Source organism: Leucoraja erinacea, chromosome 5, assembly GCF_028641065.1.
Source record: "Leucoraja erinacea ecotype New England chromosome 5, Leri_hhj_1, whole genome shotgun sequence".
In the NCBI taxonomy this organism is placed as follows: Eukaryota; Metazoa; Chordata; class Chondrichthyes; order Rajiformes; family Rajidae; genus Leucoraja; species Leucoraja erinaceus.
In genome coordinates this window covers 17,561,004-17,579,109 of record NC_073381.1, presented here as the reverse complement: position 1 = coordinate 17,579,109, position 18,106 = coordinate 17,561,004, and the positions used below count along the sequence as shown (strand labels likewise).

At 47.3% G+C, this 18,106-nt stretch overlaps 1 protein-coding gene across 2 annotated transcripts in view; it reads left to right on the top strand.

Annotated features, from left to right (window-relative positions):
* Positions 1-18,106, top strand: part of strn (striatin, calmodulin binding protein) — an 88,174-nt gene that overhangs the window by 28,701 nt on the left and 41,367 nt on the right. The window lies entirely within an intron of this gene.

Here is an 18,106-nt window from a genome sequence, read left to right as displayed (position 1 = left end):
AAGTGGGATAACATTAGCTAGCCTCCAATCAACAGGAACTGATTCTGAATCTATCGAACATTGGAAAATGATCACCAATGCGTCCATTATTTCTAGAGCCACCTCCCTGAGGACCCTGGGATGCAGACCATCCGGCCCAGGAGATTTATCATCCTTCAGTCCCATTAGCCTACCGAATACTATTTCTTGCTTAATTACATTTTATTTCAGTTCCTCTACCCCCTTAGATCCTCTGTCCTCCAGTACATCTGGGAGATTGTTTGTGTCTTCCTTAGTGAAGTCAGATCCGAAGTACCTGTTCAACTTTTCTGCCATTTTCTTGTTACCAAATATAATTGCACCCGTGTCTGCCTTCAAGGTACCTACATTTGACTTTGCTACTCTTTTTCCCTTAACATATCGAAAGAAGCTTTTACTGTCCTTCGTTATATTCCTGGCCAGCTTCCCCTCGTACTTCATCTTTTCAGCCCGTATTGCCCGTTTTGTTTCCTTCTGTTGTCCTATGAAAGTCTCCCAATCCTCTGGCGTCCGGCTACTCTTTGCTGTGTTATACATCTTTTCTTTTAGTTTTATTCTATCCCTAACTTCGCTTGTCAGCCACGGTTGCCACACACACACACACACACACACACACACACACACACACACACACACACACACACACACACACACACACACTTACTTTAAGAACAAGGAGTGAGCCATTTAGAACGGAGACGAGGAAACACTTTTTCTCACAGAGTCGTGAGTCTGTGCAATTCTCTGCCTCAGAGGGCGGTGGAGGCAGGTTCCCTGGATGCTTTCAAGAGAGCTAGATAGGGCTCTTAAAAATAGTGAAGTCAGGGGATATGGGGAGAAGGCAGGAATGGTGTACTGATTGGGGATGATCAGCCATGATCACATTGAATGGCGCTGCTGGCTCGAAGGGCCAAATGGCCTGCGCCTATTGTCTGTTGTCACACAGACACACACACACACATTCACTGACTCACACACCATTTATATGGTAGTAAACTTTCTTGAATACTCACAAACCTCTCCACTTTGGGGCTTCCGCAGTCAGCGTGACCTCTGTTCTTTCCGGAAATTATGCAATCAGCGCGACCTGTCCACTAAGCGGAACTCAGGAAATGAGCGGGACTTTTGAACCAATCACAGTCGGACCTAATAAAGCATTGCAGTTTCAAGCACAGGCAGGGCAGCAGGCCAAACAACTCATGGCATTGTCATTAAGGGCTGACAAATCATTTATTGCAAGTACATTGCAGACTCGCAGTTCAGTTAATTCACAGCTTAGAATGCGAGTCATGGCCTCTCCCTCGTGATCTTGCAGAGTGACTGAGTCATTTCCAGGCATCCGGGGTTTTATAGTCCAGACCTTCCCCCCCCCCCAGAAGGGTGATTGACAGGCGAGAGGATCTCAAGGTTTTTTAAACACTCGTAACTTTTTCATTTTTCATCAATGGGAAAAATCCTCGAGGCCTGTTCAGTGGAGGAGGACTGTGAGTAAGATGGCCAAAATTCATAGCGATATATGGTAGCGTTTTTTCTAAAATCAAAGACAGGAAGTGGTCAAGATGACATTTTTAATGATATAGATGATGGAGAACTGATGTTGTTCAGCACGGAGGCTGTGTGTAATTTGGGTGTGAAGTGGTAATTGGAGAGGAGTGGGTGGGAAAGGGTCCAGTCTTTTCAGCCTGGAGTCTTGCTTTAAGTAGGTGTGAAGTGGTGAATGGGGAGGAGTGGGTGCAGAAGGGTCCATTCTTTGTAGACTGGGGTCTGGCTGTGTTTGTTGTAGGAGAGGGTGAGGGGGTTACATTTCTGCTTGTCAAACCTGCAGTAAAACGAATTCAGGTTGTTGGTCAGCTGACGATTATCCAAAGAGCTGGGGGGCTTTCCTCTTGTAGCTGGTGATTTCTTGCAAGCCCTTCCAAGCTGAACTTGCTCCTCAACTTCTCAGAGTACCTTTCCTTGGCAGCTCTGATTCCTCTTCTCAACTTATACTTGGCCTGCCTGTAGACGTCTGCATCCCCGCTCCTGTAGGCCTCCTCTTTAGACTGTCGGAGCCGTCTGAGTTCTGAGGCTTGTTGTTGTTGCACCAGGTCTGGGTCTTAGTTGGAATGCAACTGTCCTCACAAAAGCTGACATATGATACAGTGTCCGTATAGTCATCGAGGCTTGTGGTTGCTTCCCTTAACACATTCTAATACGTGCAGTCAAAGCAGGATTGTAGGGTGCTCAATGCTCTCGCTTGTCCACCTTTTTGTTGTTCTGACCACAGGCTTAGCAGATTTTAGTTTTGGTCTGTAGGTCGGAATAAGGTGAACTAGACAATGATGAGAGAGACCCAGACCCGCCCGGGGAACAGAGCAATATGCGTTCTTGATTGATGTGTAACAATGGTCAAGTGTTCTCTCCCCTCTGGTGGGCCAGGTAACCTGAAGTCTGTACTTTGGAAGGTCACAGCTAAGGTTAGCTTTGTTAAAGTTTCCTGAAAAGGTTCACTACTTAATAAACAGACAACTCACAAAAATGTTAAGTAGACCAACTCAAACTTTACTAATCATCGGCCGATGGAAGTGGCGTGGATACACCAGTCAAGTAAGCAACACAGACACTTGACTATCCTCGTGTCACCACTTCAATGAACAAAGCTTTGCACGGTGTTTTTATACAGTCACCGAATCATATTCCAAAGAGGTTAGTCATGGTCACAAGACTTAATCACATTCCAAAGAGGTCATTGTCTCAATATACGTTAACCTGAGGCAATCCTGGGCTTGTCTTTCTCTCTTATCAATCTATTGGAGAAGGCCTGCTTGAGACGAAATATAAGCTATGAACCTAGTCCAGGATTCCATAGTACAGGTGCACAACCTTTTATCCGAAAGCCTTGGGACCAGACACTTGTCGGATTTCGGCCATTTTCAGATTTCCGAATGGAAGATTTTTAGCGTAGATTAGGTAGGTAGCGCGGGCGGCTTGAAAAGTCTGGAGCGACTGCCTCCTCCCCGGAGACCGGGGAATCATTGTAAATCATTGCATAAATGTTAGTCAGTTAGTTTGGAGGGATTTTATTTGGTGGTGGTGGGGTGGGTGGGTGAACGGGTAAACTTTAATTCTTAGTCCCCTACCTGGTCGGCGACTCCCAACATCGCGGAGCTGGGGGCTCCGTCCGGACGCGGGCGGCGCCGGTTGTTGCTCCGACCCCGGCAACTCGATCCCTGGCTGCGAGGCGCTCCAAATCCAGCGCCGCCCGCGGCCGGACGCCCGCAGTCCCAGCTCCGTGAATGTTGGGAGAAGGCGGCCTCAGCGCCCTGGAGCTTACCGCACAGCGACCCGGTAAGGCATTGCCCGCTTCCCGCTGGTATCCCAGCACTGCGACGCCGCCGACTCCCAACATGTGCAGAGCTGGGGCTGCGGGCGTCCGGTCGCGGGCGGCGCTGGATTTGGAGCGCCTCGCAGCCAGGGGTAGAGTTGCCGGGGTCGGAGCTACAACCGGCGCCGCCCACAGCCCCAGCTGGGAGTTGGCGGCCACAGCGCTGCGGAGCTTACTGCACGGCGACCCGGTAAGGCATTGACCGCTCCCCGCCTCTCCGACCAGGCAGGGGACTAAGAATTAAAGTTTACCCCTTCACCCCCCCTTCACATAAAAGTCCTCCAAACTAACTGACTAACATTTAAGCAATGATTTACAGATGTTTAAGTGTCTCCCCGGTCTCCGGGGAGGAGGCAGCCGCTACAGTAGTACAGACCTGGGTTGACCGTGGGTCGTTTCGGGTCAAGTTTGGCGCCAAACGCGAGCTTTGGTGTGCAGACGACATCCTGGAAAAAATGGCCGGTTTTCGGAGTTTTTCGGTTTCCGGAACACCGGATAAAAGGTTGTGCACCTGTATATCTTTTATATATTTAAAAGCATTTAATCTTTTCAAAGTCACTCTCTACCCTCATTACCTGGTCAGCGAGTTGCGTTTGCGCATCACGTACGCAGGCATGTGGGGGGATGTAAACTCCAATGAGAATAAAGGAGAGTAGAAATGTTTGCAGTTTATAAAGAATGATTCTAGGTTGGGAGAGCAGAAATTCGACAGTACCGTGATGTCACTGCACCAGTCCTGGTTGGTATAGAAGCATGTGTGTAGCTTCTATGAGGCAGCAACAGCATTGTATTCTATTATATACAGAATTGTATATATTCAGTCTTGGTGCATCCCATATTATAACATCACCATCAAGCAAGTATTTCAAAGGGGAATGAGAAAGAATAAGAACAGGCTGAGGAATTCCTGGAATGGTATGATACATATCTGTCTGTGTGCTGAACAAATGAACAACCAAAAATCACAAAACCAATGGATCAGATTCTATGATCATCTAACCATGAACAATCAATATCATTTAAATTGCTAAAAGGAGAAGAATGAGAGTGGTGAATGTCCCTTAATAGCAATAATGGCCGAGTCTCCACGCTTAAGTGAACAAAATCGTGCCTAAAGCATTTATAATTATCTTCAATCAGAACTACTGTGGGTAATCCATTTCTGCCTCTGAAGATCCTTTGCTATTGCAGAAACTAATTTTTAGCAGAAGCACTACATACAGAGAATAGCAAGGGACCTATCGATGATTAAGTGGTGATGCTGAAGACAACCTCCAAAGCTTCTAAGTAGTTCCAGTCAGGGCTGTGGAGTCGGAGCAATTTTGGTGCTGCTGGAGTCGGAGTCGGTAAAAATGTCCCGACTCCTACCTCAACATAAATTTCAGAGACTACGTAAATCTCTGCCTTATCCACTGACTTGGCCTCCACCGCCGTCTGTGGCAAAGAATTTCACAAATTCACCACCCTCTGACTAAATAAATTCCATCTCATTCCTAAAGGAATGTCCTTTAATTCTGAGGCTATGACCTCTAGTCCTAGACCAGAGGTTGGCGACCTTGTTCTGCACAGGGGCCGAGACGCATATCTGTGAGTGGATGGCGGGCCACATCTATCATGTGTTTGCATAGATCCCGCCCCGGATGGCGGGCATCGAATCACGCGTTCACATAGATCCCGTCCCTTCGAGCACTGGCCCCGAGTTACGGGCGCTCACGAACACGTCATACCTACGGTTCATTGCCTTGGCTCTGTCCTGAAGTACCCACATACTCAAATACTCACACTCACTTGTCCCCAGCCTATTGATAACCCCGATCCTGACAGTAAAGCCCAGACACAGAAGGTGCGTTCCCGTGCCGGCGGCTTTGCGCAGGATGCGGTTCAGCCAGAGCTCAGCCCTGCTCGGGTGCTCAGCGGGTCCGCAATTGCGGCTGGCAGCGCAGGCCTCCTTGCGTCATTGCGTCACCGCACCTGGGCGCTTTGGGCCCGGGAGGTACCGGAGATGAAGGAAGTCTGCGGGCCGGATGACTACGGAAAAAAACCTCATCTACGGGCCGGATGATTTCGGGTTACGGGCCGCAGGTTGGCGACCCCTGTCCTAGACTCTCCCACAATTAGGAGCAGACTTAGGCCATTTGGCCCATCAAGTCTACACCGCCATTCAATCATGACTGATTTATCTCTCCCTCCTAACCCCATTCTCTTGCCATCTCCCCATAACCCCTGACACTGTACTAACCAATTTTACTTTGGTACCATCTGCAAACTTGCTAATCATGCCGTGTATATTCTCTAAATGAATATATGGTAATAAAGCTAAACTGAACAGAATCAGGCCATGCTGACCATATGTCTCGGTCCACATGACAATAAATGAAACTCTCCACAGACCGTCACACAAACCAACCTCCCTTCCATTGACTCAATTTATACCTCACGTGGCCTTGGCAAGGCCAGCAGCATAATCAAGGACGAGTCTCACCTTGGCCACTCCCTCTTCTCCCCTCTCCCATCAGGCAAAAAGTACAGAAGTGTGAAAACGCACACTTCCAGATTCAGTGACAGTTTCTTCCCAGCTGTTATCAGGCAACTGAATCATCCTACCACAACCAGATAGCAGTGCTGAACTACCATCTACCACTTTGGTGACCCTCAGATTATCCTTGATCGGACCTTGCTGGCTTTACCTTGCACTAAACGTTATCCCCTTATCATGTATCTGTACACTGTAAATGGTTTGATTATAATCATGTATTGTCCTTCCGCTGATTGGTTAGCATGCAACAAAAGCTTTTCACTGTACCTTGGTACACGTGACAATAAACTAAACTGAACTGAAACTGAAGATAGACACAAAATGCTGGAGTAACTCAGCGGGACAGGCAGCATCTCTGGAGAGAAAAGAGTGAAGAAGGGTCTTGACCCGAAACGTCACCCATTCCTTCTATCCAGAGATGCTGCCTGTCCTGCTGAGATACTCCAGCATTTTTTGTCTATCTTCGGTTTAAACCAACATCTGGGGTGGGAGATTGCAACCTTTACGTAGTCCACCCTGTTTTGATGAATGCAATCAACCTGGCGTGCACAATCAAATAAGATCAAATAGAACAAGTTGTCCTACAACTTTAGGCTGTGCACGCCATACGCAAGAAGAAGAAGAAACCAGCATCTGCAGTTCCTTCCTACACATAAATTGAAACCGAACTGAACTGGAAACTTTACAAATCCCAGCTAGTTCAGTAAGGACGTTTGGGGTAGAAGCCTCCAGTTTTCACCCTTACATAACGCAAAGCCACAGCAATGAAATCTGCACCCTGTTAGTTGGAGGTGGATCATAAATGCCAATGACACCATCACCACCCACAACCCCACAAATGATGACATCTTTAAAATATGCCCAACCTCTGCCAAACATTCTGCCGTCTAATCTCACACATTGCCATGCCGATAAAACCCTGTTGCTGCAAAGCAGCTTCACAGAGAGAGAGAACTTCAGTGCATAGAATCATATAATCAGGTTAATAATCAGCGGTAAGGCACTGGTAAGGCTTCATTTGAACTATTGTGTGCAATTTTTGGGCCTAAATCTGAGGAAGGATGTGCCGGCTCTGGAGAGGGTCCAGAGGAGGTTTACAAGGATGATCCCAGAAATTAGTATGTTAATCTATGATCTATAATATCTATGCCCACTCTGGCCATCCACCACCGGAAATTGGAGGAGCGGCATAAACATTGAATTCTCCAATTTCCGATAGCCGTTGCTGTCTCCTCCCCTTCTCAGCTCTTCCTCAGCCCTCGGGCTCCTCCTCGTCCTTTCTCCTTTTCTTCTCCCCACTCCCCCCCCCCCCCCCCCCCCCCCCCCCCCCCCACACCCTACATCAGTCTGAAGAAGGGTTTCGGCCTGAAACAATGCCTATTTCCTTCGCTCCATAGATGCTGCTACACCCGCTGAGTTTCTCCAGCACTTTTGTCTACCTTGGATTTTCCAGCATCTGCAGTTACTTCTTAAACAATTATCCACAATAATAGGTAGAGTGGCAAGAGACTGCATCTACCCGATCTATTCCTCTCATGATTGTACTCATCACCCCTCATCCTCCTGCGCTCCAAGGAATAGAGTCCAAGCCTATGCAACCTCTCCTATAGTTCAGCCCCTCTAGTACTGGCAACATCCTTGTAAATCTTCTCTGTACCCTTTCCAGCTTGACGGCATCTTTCCTATAACATAGTGACCAAAATTGAACACAGAACTCTAAATGTGGCCTCACCAATGTCTTATACAACTGCAACATGACCGTCCAACTTCTATATTCAATATTCTGGCTGATAAAAGGCCAATGTGCCAAAAGCCTTTTTGACCACCTTTTACCTGTGATGCCACTTTCAATGAACTATGTTCCTGTACTCCTAGACCCCTCTGCTCTACAACACTAACCAGAGGCCTACCTTTCACTGTGTAGGTCCTGCCCATGTTAGATGTCCCAAAATGCAACACCTCATATTTCTCTGTATTCAATTCCATCAACCATGCCTCAGCCCACCTGGCCAATCGATCCAGATCCTGCTGCAATTTTTCACAATCATCTACAATAATCTGCAAAACTACCCACTTTTGTATCATCAGCAAACTTGCTAATCTTGCAATTAGTTCTCATCTAAATCATTGATGTAGATGACAAATAGTAACGGGACCAGCACTGAACCCTGAGGCACACCACTAGTAATAAGCCTCCAGTCCGAGAAGCAAACTTCCACCATCACCCTCTGCTTCCTTCCTTGAAGCCAATTTTCTATCAATTCAGCTATCTTTCCTTGGATGTCATATGTACCGACAGGGGAACAATTAGATGTTTACGGTGCAGATTTACAGGCCTATTAATCTAATATACAAAGATACCATGCAATAAACAAACATTCAATAAATTAATAACACCAATACTATTGCATAAAAGCCAGACACGTGCATAAAATGTTGAGGGGAATAGATAGAGTGAATAGTGTAGATGGGGCATAGAAACATAGAAAATAGGTGCAGGAGGAGGCCATTTGGCCCTTTGAGCCAACACCGCCATTCATTGTGATCATGGCTGATCATCCACAATTAGTAACCTGTGCCTGCCTTCTCCCCATTTCCCGTGATTCCGCTAGTCCCAAGAACTCTATCTAACTCTCTTAAATTCATCCAGGGAATTGGCCTCCGCTACCTTCTGTGGCAGAGTATTCCACAAATTCACAACTCTCTGGGTGAAAAAGTTTTTACTCATCTCAGTTTTAATGGCCTCCCCTTTATTCTTAGACTGTGGCCCCTGGTTCTGCACTCCCCAAACATTGGGAACATTTTTCCTGCATCTCGCTTGTACAGTCCTTTTATAATTGTATGTGTTTCTATAAGATCCCCTCTCATCCTAAATTCCAGTGAATACAAGCCCAGTCCTTCCAATCTATCCTCATATGACAGTCCCGCCATCCTGGGGATTAACCTCGTAAAACTACGCTGCACTGCCTCAATAGCAAGGATGTCCTTCCTCAAATTAGGAGACCAAAACTGCACACAATATTCCAGATGTGGTCTCACCAGGGCCCTGTACAACTGCAGAAGGACATACTGAAATCCTCTCGTTATGAAGGCCAACATGCCATTAGCTTTCTTCACTACCTGCTGTACCTGCATGCTTACTTTCAGTGACTGGTGTATAAGGACAGTCAGGTCTCGTTGCACTTGCCTTTTTCCTAATCTGACACCATTGAGATAATAATCTGCCTCCTTGTTCTTGCCGCCAAAGTGGATAACCTCACATTTATCTACATTATACTGCATCTGCCCACTTACTCAACCTGTCCAAGTCCTAGTCATAGTCCTTTCTGTAATTTTTTTATTTTAGCATAATGAATTATGTTTTTTTCAAGAATAAACAATTAAAAAAAGCCACAATAGCATAGCTACAACCTTTAGAATCAAAACTATAACAATATGGTTTTAAAAGGTAGCTTGATGATTCATGTGGTTTTATGAAATGCCATCTTGTGTAATGTCATCATAGCAGATTTAGAATTTATAATATACAATAGACAATAGGCAATAGGTACAGGAGTAGGCCATTCGCCCTTCGAGCCATTCAATGTGATCATGGCTGATCATCCACATTCAGTACCCTGTTCCTGCCTTCTTACCATATCCCCTGACTCCACTATCTTTAAGAGCTCTATCTAACCCTCTTGAAACCATCCAGAGAATTGGCCTCCACTGCCTTCTGAGGCAGAGAATTCCATAGATTCACATCTCTCTGGAAGAAAAAGTTTTTCCTCATCTCCATTCTAAATGGCCTACCCCTTATTCTTAAACTGTGGCCCCTGGTTCTGGACTCCCCAACATTGGGAACATATTTCCTGCCTCTAGCGTGTCCAATCCCTTAATAATCTTATACGTTTCAATAACCATATAACAATTACAGCACGGAAACAGGCCATCTCTGCCCTACAAGTCCGTGCCGAACAACTTTTTTCCCTTAGTTCTATCTGCCTGCACTCATACCATAACCCTCCATTCCCTTCTCATCCATATGCCCATCCAATTTATTTTTAAATGATAAGATCTCCTCCCATCCTTCTAAATTCCGGTGTATCCATTCTTTCCCAGTCGCTCCATTCTTTCAACATATAACAGTCCTGCCATTCCGGGAATTAACCTCTCGAACCGACGCTGCACTCCCTCAATAGCAAGAATGTCCTTCCTCAAATTTGGAGAACAAAACTGCAGACAATACTCCAGGTGTAGTCTCAATAGGGCCCTGTACAACTGCAGAAAGACCTCTTTGCTCCTATATTTAACTACTCTTGTTATGAAGGCCAACATGCCATTAGCTTTCTTCACTGCCTGCTGTACCTGCATGCTTACTTTCAGTGACTGATGAACAAGGAACCCCAGACCTCTTTGTACTTCCTCTTTTCCCAACTTGACACTATTCAGATAATAATCTGCTTTCCTGTTTTTACCACCAAAGTGTATAACCTCACATTTATCCACATTAAACTGCATCTGCCATGCACCTGCCCACTGACCCAACCAAGTCACCCTGCATCCTCATAGCATCCTCCTCACACTGCCACCCAGCTTTGTGTCATCTGCAAATTTGCTAATGTTACCTTGAATCCCTTCATCTAAATCATTGATGTATATTGTAAATAGCTGTGTTCCCAGCATCGAGTCTTGCGGTACCCCACTAGTCACTGCCTGCCATTTTGAAAGGGACCCGTTAATCCCTATTCTTTGTTTCCTGTCTGCCGACCAATTTTCGATCCATGTCAGTACCCTACCCCCAATACCTAGGGGTCGGGGTCGGAGTCGGATACAGAAGAAACCAAGGAGTCGTAGTCGGGTGCTTTGGGTATCGACTCCACAGCCCTGCCACAATCTAAGAAAATCAAAACATTCATTTTAATCAAGCATTTAGTGCCTCCTCCTTATGGTTTGGTCCTTTACTTCCATTATCTTGGGATGTTTTTCTACATTGAAAGGTGCTGTATACATAAGAACACAACACCTAAATATGGAATTTCTGCCTATTTTTGTTCATTTTGTATTCACACCACTGACCCCCATCCTCACATGTTCTCCCTCGCTAAATAATTCATATGTTGATACACTTACAATTAATCAGAATGAACAATTAATCAGTATGACTGTGTTAACACCCAAAGTTATTGCCCTACTGTTTTCAGTGTCTGCGTTTTTCTGTCAGTGAAGTGTCTAATACCCAGCTGGTGTTTATTTAGTGGGGGGGGGGGGGGGGGGGGGGGGGGGGGGGGGGGGGGGTGAGGGAGATGGGTAGGCTGTGATTTGTGTGATGGACTGGGCTGCATCCCCAATACTGCAATATCTTGTGGTCTTGGTTAGAGCAATTGCTAAACCAAGTTCGGATGTATCTTGATAGAGTTAAAAAAAATGGTTCTTGTTTAGGAAAGAACTGCAGATGCTGGTTTATATCGAAGATAGATACAAAATGTTGGAGTAACTCAGCAGGACAGGCAGCATCTCTGGAGAGAAGGAATAAGTGACATTTCGGGTCGAGACCCTTCAGACTGATGTCAGGGGAGTGGGCGTACAAGAGATAAAATGTAGTCCGGGACAGTAAGACTGGGTGGAGAACTGGGAAGTGGGAGGGGATGGTGAGAGGGAAGGCAAAGGTTACTTGAAGTTAGAGGTCAATGTTCATACCGGGTTGTAAGCTGCCCAAGCGAAACATGAGGTGCTGTTCCTTCAATTTGCACTGGGCCTCACTCTGACAATAGAAGAGGCCCAGGACGGAAATGTCAGTGTGGGAATGGGAGGGGGAGTTAGTGTTGAGCAACCGGGAGATCAGATAGGTTTAGGCGGATTGAGCGGAGGAGTTCAGCGAAATGATCGCCGAGCCTGCGCTTGGTCTCGCCGATATACAAGAATCCACACCTGGAACAGCGGATACAGTAGATGAGATTGGAGGAGGTGCAAGTGAACCTCTGCCTCACCTGAAAAAACTGTCGGGGTCCTTGGACAGCTTCTAGGGGGGAGGTATAGGGACAGTTGGTGCATCTCCTGCAGTTGCAGGGGTTTGGGTGGGAAGGGACGAGTTGACCAGGGAGTTGCGGAGAGAACAGCGGTCTTTGCGGAAAGCAGAAAGGGGTGGATATGGGAAGATGTGGCTTGTAGTGGGATCCTGTTGGAGGTGGTGACAATGTCAGAGGATTATGTGCTGTATGCGACGGATGATGGGGTGGAAGGTGAGGACAAGGGGGACTCTGTCCTTGTTACGAATGGGGGAGGGGGGGAGCAAGAGCAGAGCTGCGGGATATTGAGGAGACCCTAGTGAGAGCCTCATCTATAATGGAAGATGGGAACCCCCGTTCCTTAAAGAATGAGGACATCTGCAACGACCTGGTATGGAACACCTCATCCTGGGCGCAGACGGAGGAATTGGGAGGAGGGGATAGAGTCTTTACATGAAACAAGATGGGAAGAAGTGCAGTCTAGATAGTTAAGGGAATCAGTGGGTTTGTAATAGATGTCGGTCAACAGTCTGTCTCCTGTGATGGAGACAGTCCGACCTAGAAACGGTAGGGCGATGTCGGAGATGGTCCAAGTGAATTTGAGTGCAGGGTGGAAATTAGTCGTGAAGTTGATGAAGTCGGTGAGTTCTGCGTGGGTACAGGAGGTAGCACCGATGTAGTCATCAATGTATCGGAGGTAGAGAATTTCCTTCCTGCACTCAAATTCAAACGCGAAATGTCACCCATTCCTTCTCTCCAGAGATGCTGCCTGTCCTGCTGAGCTACTCCAGCATTTTGTGTCTATTTTCAAAAATTGGTACTTGTTGGAACCATGCTAAATTTCCTTAGTATCCCAATACAGTAATACTTTGCTAATGAGTGTCATCATCCATTAATTTATTCTATAGATACTAGATTATTGGCAGGAAAATGACAGATGCATTATATACTGCTTGACTCAAAGCATTGTCCGAAGTTGTTATATGTTCGCAGTCCATATTCCGCAAGTCTTGTCTATCTTGGCACATAACACTAATGTAACATATCATTGTTTAATGCAGTGGTTCTTAACCTTTTTGCCCCCACGACCCCATCAGACATTCTTAGTCAGTACCGTGACCCCCGAAACAAAAATTGGAAAAAAAACAGCCTGGTTTATTAAAACATGTCTGCCAATGCTCAGTCAATGGGATGGCTGAAATTGCTTCACAGCCATCAGACAATCAAAACGAGGACGAATGCTCGACAGGCAGCACCTCATGTCAGCGTCAATCACAAGCCTATTGCGTACCTTCGTTTTCAGAGTTACCATGGTTGAGAATCCAGCCTCACAACGATAGGTTGAGGGGGGCTGGACCAATAAGGTCAGGGCCTTCTTCGAAAGAAAAGGACAATCCTTCACTTTCAGCCAAAACGTGGCAAGCTCTTGTTCCATTAAGTCACTCTTGAGCTGCGCATCTTCACGAATTCGGTAAAATTCAACCTTCGCAGTCACGTCAGTATCGCTGATGGCACCGTTTTCAACAGAAAAGGGTCGGATGATCCACTCATCATGACGTCCAGTCCGGGGAAGTAACGTTCGATGGCTTCACTTATTGCCTGAAGATGGGTTGAGATTTCCTCGTGGATGTGGCATTCAGCATCTGACGTAGCATCCAGGAGAGTCGTCATCTCAGGGAAGATAGTCGTGTCACCGTCCTGGACTCTTCTCTGGTAAAGGTTCCTCCTGAACGCTGCCACTTTGTCACGAGCCGTGTGTAGCATTGCAAGGTTTCCTTGAAGTGACAGGTTCAAGGAATTCACCTCGGCGAAGAAGTCAGTCAAGTAAGGAACCTTCATCACGAACAGTTCATCCTGCACCTTTTCATGAAGCTGATTCTCCTTCTCAGTACACCCTCTCTCCGAGAACAGCGCTATTTCTTCTCAAAGTTGAATCATACGATTGAGTACTTTACCACGCGAAAGCCAGCACACGTCTGTGTGGAATATCAGAACAGTGAAATCGGCGACCAGTTCTTCACACATCGCTTTGAAGATTCTTGCGTTTGTTGCGCTCCCTTGGATGTGGTTCACAATCTTCACCACATCTGAAAGCACTTCTTGAAGACCAGGAGGGAGAGTCTTCATCGCTAAAGCATGGCGATGTATCATGCAGTGGGTGAAGGAGACATGGGGAGCGATATCCTTCACGAAGGCTTTGAGGCCGGATCTGCAACCGACCATGGAAGGTGCCCCATCTGTACACACCCTGACAAGGCGTTCCCAGCCAAGCTCATGTTTGATGAGGAAGGCTTCCAGCATTCTGAACACATCTTCTCCCCGAGTGGTAGTAGCCAATGGCTCCGAGAACAGGTACTCTTTCTTCATGGCTTCTCCATCGAGGTAACGAACGTAGACTAGCAGTTGGGAACATGAGGCAACATTTGTTGACTCGTCCAGTTGCAGTGAATACACTGGACTGCTCTTCACAGCGCTCACTACTTGCAGCATATAATTACTCTGAGATTCAACTTTTGACTGTGTCATTCGAAAGGGAAATATACCTGAACTTGTTTGACTGCTGTTTCCCCAGCACCAACTTCGCTGCTTCAAGAAAGCATGGCTTGATAAGCTCTTCACCGATGCTGTGAGGTTTCTTGGTTTGTGCGATTCAATAGGCAATGAAACCTCCAACGCTGCTTCATTTTGATGAGCGCAGTGACCCGTCGAATCGATGCGGGAGCCCTTGAGTGTGGCTTCTTTTCATTTGACATAGTCAATGCCCTTCCCCGCCAGTGTTGCTGTGACAAGACTCCAAATGGATCTTCAGTTTGCTGGGCTTCATGCTCTCATGGATCAAAACCTTGGCACAGATAACACATTGCGGCTTGACCACAGATTTGTGAACAATACTTGAGAAATGCCTCACTATACGTGCGTGTCTTGGAAGACATGGTTCACAACACACAGAGTTCGTGTGTGTATACGCAGGGCCTCGGAGGAATTTTATCAGTGGGTACCAGGCACATGCCGTGTGTAATTACTCAAGGTAGGCAGTCAGTCGGCTTTTTTAAAAAAAATCTTAAACCGCGCATGCGCAGATTGTTCTCTCCTAAAAATAAAAAATAAAAATAAGTAACAATTCAATTTGCCCAAGGCTTCCAAATCTCCTTCATTTTGAATTACTGAATGGGTGGGGGATGGAGGATGACGGCAGGTGGAGAGATGGTGGGAAAAACGGGAGCACACCAGGACAAGTTGAAACAGTTGTCATTTTATTGTATGACAATACTTGTTCAGGGGAACAATTGGGGAGAGTGTTTCTTTCACAGCGTGTGGAGAGTCTGGCCAAGGGTTAAAGTTGCAGGAAGGGCAGGAGTGTTGAGAAGGAGGGGGTCGGGAATCATGCCAGTAACCCACTCACTCACCGCTGCCGCGGCACTCCAGGCACGGAGCCACCGCATTGTGGCCGGAGAAGGAAGCAGCTCAGATGGCTGCGAGCGGCCGCCAGGACCTCAGCGCTTTCTGCTGAAGCGCGTACCTCTGGCAGTGCTTTCCGTCTGAACACCTCGCCTGCCGCTCGCCGGCTTCGCCCATGTCAGCTGCTTCCCGCGAATCCTTAAATTCCGACAGCCAAGTAACCTCAATTGGTCCCTTGATCACCAAGTCGGAATTTAAGGATTTGCGGGAAGCCGCTGGCATGAGCGAGGCCGGCGATCGGTAGGAAAGAGGTTTTCAGACGGAAAGCACTGCCAGAGGTGAGCGGGGGCCGGCAGAAGGGGCTGTCCAGTCCCGGTGGCCGCTCGCAGCCACCCCGCTGGCATGAGCGAGGCCGACGCGATCGGTAGGAAAGAGGTTTTCAGACGGAAAGCACTGCCAGAGGTGAGCGGGGGCCGGCAGAAGGGGCTGTCCAGTCCCGGTGGCCGCTCGCAGCCACCCGAGCTAATTCACTCCCCGGCCATAATGTGGTCGGGGGTAGCTCCGTGCCCGGAGGGCAAGTGGATTACTGGCATGATCCCCGACCCCCTCCTTCACAACGCTCCTACCCTCCCCGCAACTTTACCCTGGGCCAGACTCCCCAAACACTGTGAAAGGAGCTCTTCTGCCCCCCCTTCCCCCCACACCCCGGGAAATACAGTATTTAAAAACATATAGCACCAAGAGATTTGCCTACCACATAATTTGTACACAAACTCCATTCTTCTCTCTTTATTTCTTAAGATATTCTTAGGATAATGACAATCCATATTTGAAAAACCTGCCAAGAAACCTGCGCTGCGCATGCGCAGTAGGCTGTTGCCATGCACAGTACTGCAAAGGCAGAATTTCAGCTGCCTTCAGCTCCCCTTGAAATTGACGGCTTGAAGCAGCGCCGATGGCACGTGGGCTGCACAGACCTTCGCGTGTTGCAAGTACTGTGCATGAAAGGCACGGAAAATAATGCCTACCTAAGAGATCGATTTCTTATGCAGCCGTAATTCTCCCATGCCTTTACTATTTATATTTAATAATTACCATTTTATAATTTTAGTCGGGGTAGGCAGTGCCTACCTTGCCTATCCTGACGGCTCGTGACCTGGTGGGTACAAAGTTTTTTTCGGGCCCCCTTCCCTTCCCTTCTTCATTAGTCATCCTGTTTTTATCCACTACGCTACTGTTTTATGCCATGAGCTGTAGCCTGTAAGGCAAAACGGGGTATGGAAGATGAGAGAGGGAATGGAGCGCTCTGTTGATTTCCTGCATTTGAGGCCTTATGCTCCTATACTCCCTCCATGATAAATATAAATATAAATAAATAAAAAGGATCAGAAAGCACATTTGTTTTGAACATCTTTGTTTATGCTACAATACAGATAAGGAGAAAGAATTCACATTGAAACATCCTTTTATATTTCAATACAGATCAGATCATCAGAAGACATAATTATTAGTAAAAGAAGGTAGATAGGCTTAGTATTTACTTTAAATAAAGAGCTTTCCTGGCCTTTTTTTGTGAAGAAATTTGAATCGCAGCATGAACATTTATTGTTCTGGCAATGTTTGATTCAATACTATTAATTCAATACGTTGACATCGTGGGGCTATGGACCGCGGAGCTTCTAGCCGCAGGCGTGACGTGCACTTACCATCCGGAGCCTGGGATCCCTCGCTGGGGATCGCCAGAGAAGAGCTCCGACAGCCGGCCTGCGGTCTATAACATCCTGAAGCCGTGGTCTCCGGTAGGAAAGTGCCGAGCCTTGACCACCCAAGTGTGTTTGTCGGGCCCGACGTCGGAGTTTGGATCATCCCGACGAGAGGGACTGTACATCGGGCCGTCCGTAGTGGCAACTACGGGGGGGTTATGGCCCCGACCACAGGTGAACAAAGGAGGAGGGCTGGCTGAACTTTGTTGTCTTCCACCATTGTGAAGAAAGCTGTGGTTGATGTTTGTGTTAAACTTTATTGTGTATCGTGTGCTCTTTTACGTGTATCGCTGCTGGCAAATTCATTTCACTGCACCTTCGGGTGTAGGTGACGAATAAAATTGACATTGACTTTGACTTTGAATACTTAGCCAGGCCAAATCCACAAGACGTTCCTGAGACATTGTAGACCTTAAATAATTCATAATCAGCCGAGTTTGCTAAATGACCTCTCTGCAGAAGCTACTGTTGCTGGAATTGTTAATAGTATTCTTAAGCTAACACAAACATTTGGAAACAGGTTACCAAGTCTAAACTCTGTTAACAAGTTCAACAGATCTAATGGTTTTAACTGCATTTACAAAATTCACCCTCCCACTAACGCACGCACTCAGACACACACTCACACAGGCACACACTCACACACCCACACCCACTCACACACCCACACCCCCACACACACCTACTCACACCAACCCACACGCACCCACTCACACACACCCACACCCACACCCACTGACAAACACACACACACCCCAAACCCAGGCCCGGACCACTGAAACAGCCGCGGCTGCCGACTCTCACCACCTCACCGGGTGGGGCCACCACAGCCACTGTCGCCGACCTTCACTGTCTTCAGAAAGCTACCGATGCTGCTGTCCATATCTCTACTCCAGCTCCCCACGGGCCTCCACCAGCGACTCCGCTGACCCTCGCCTCTCCACCAGCCACCAGCGGGCCAGAGCCGTCACCTCACCAGAGTTCCAGGCCCACACGAGCACGAGGCCCACAACCTCCACGATGCAGACAGCACGTGGTC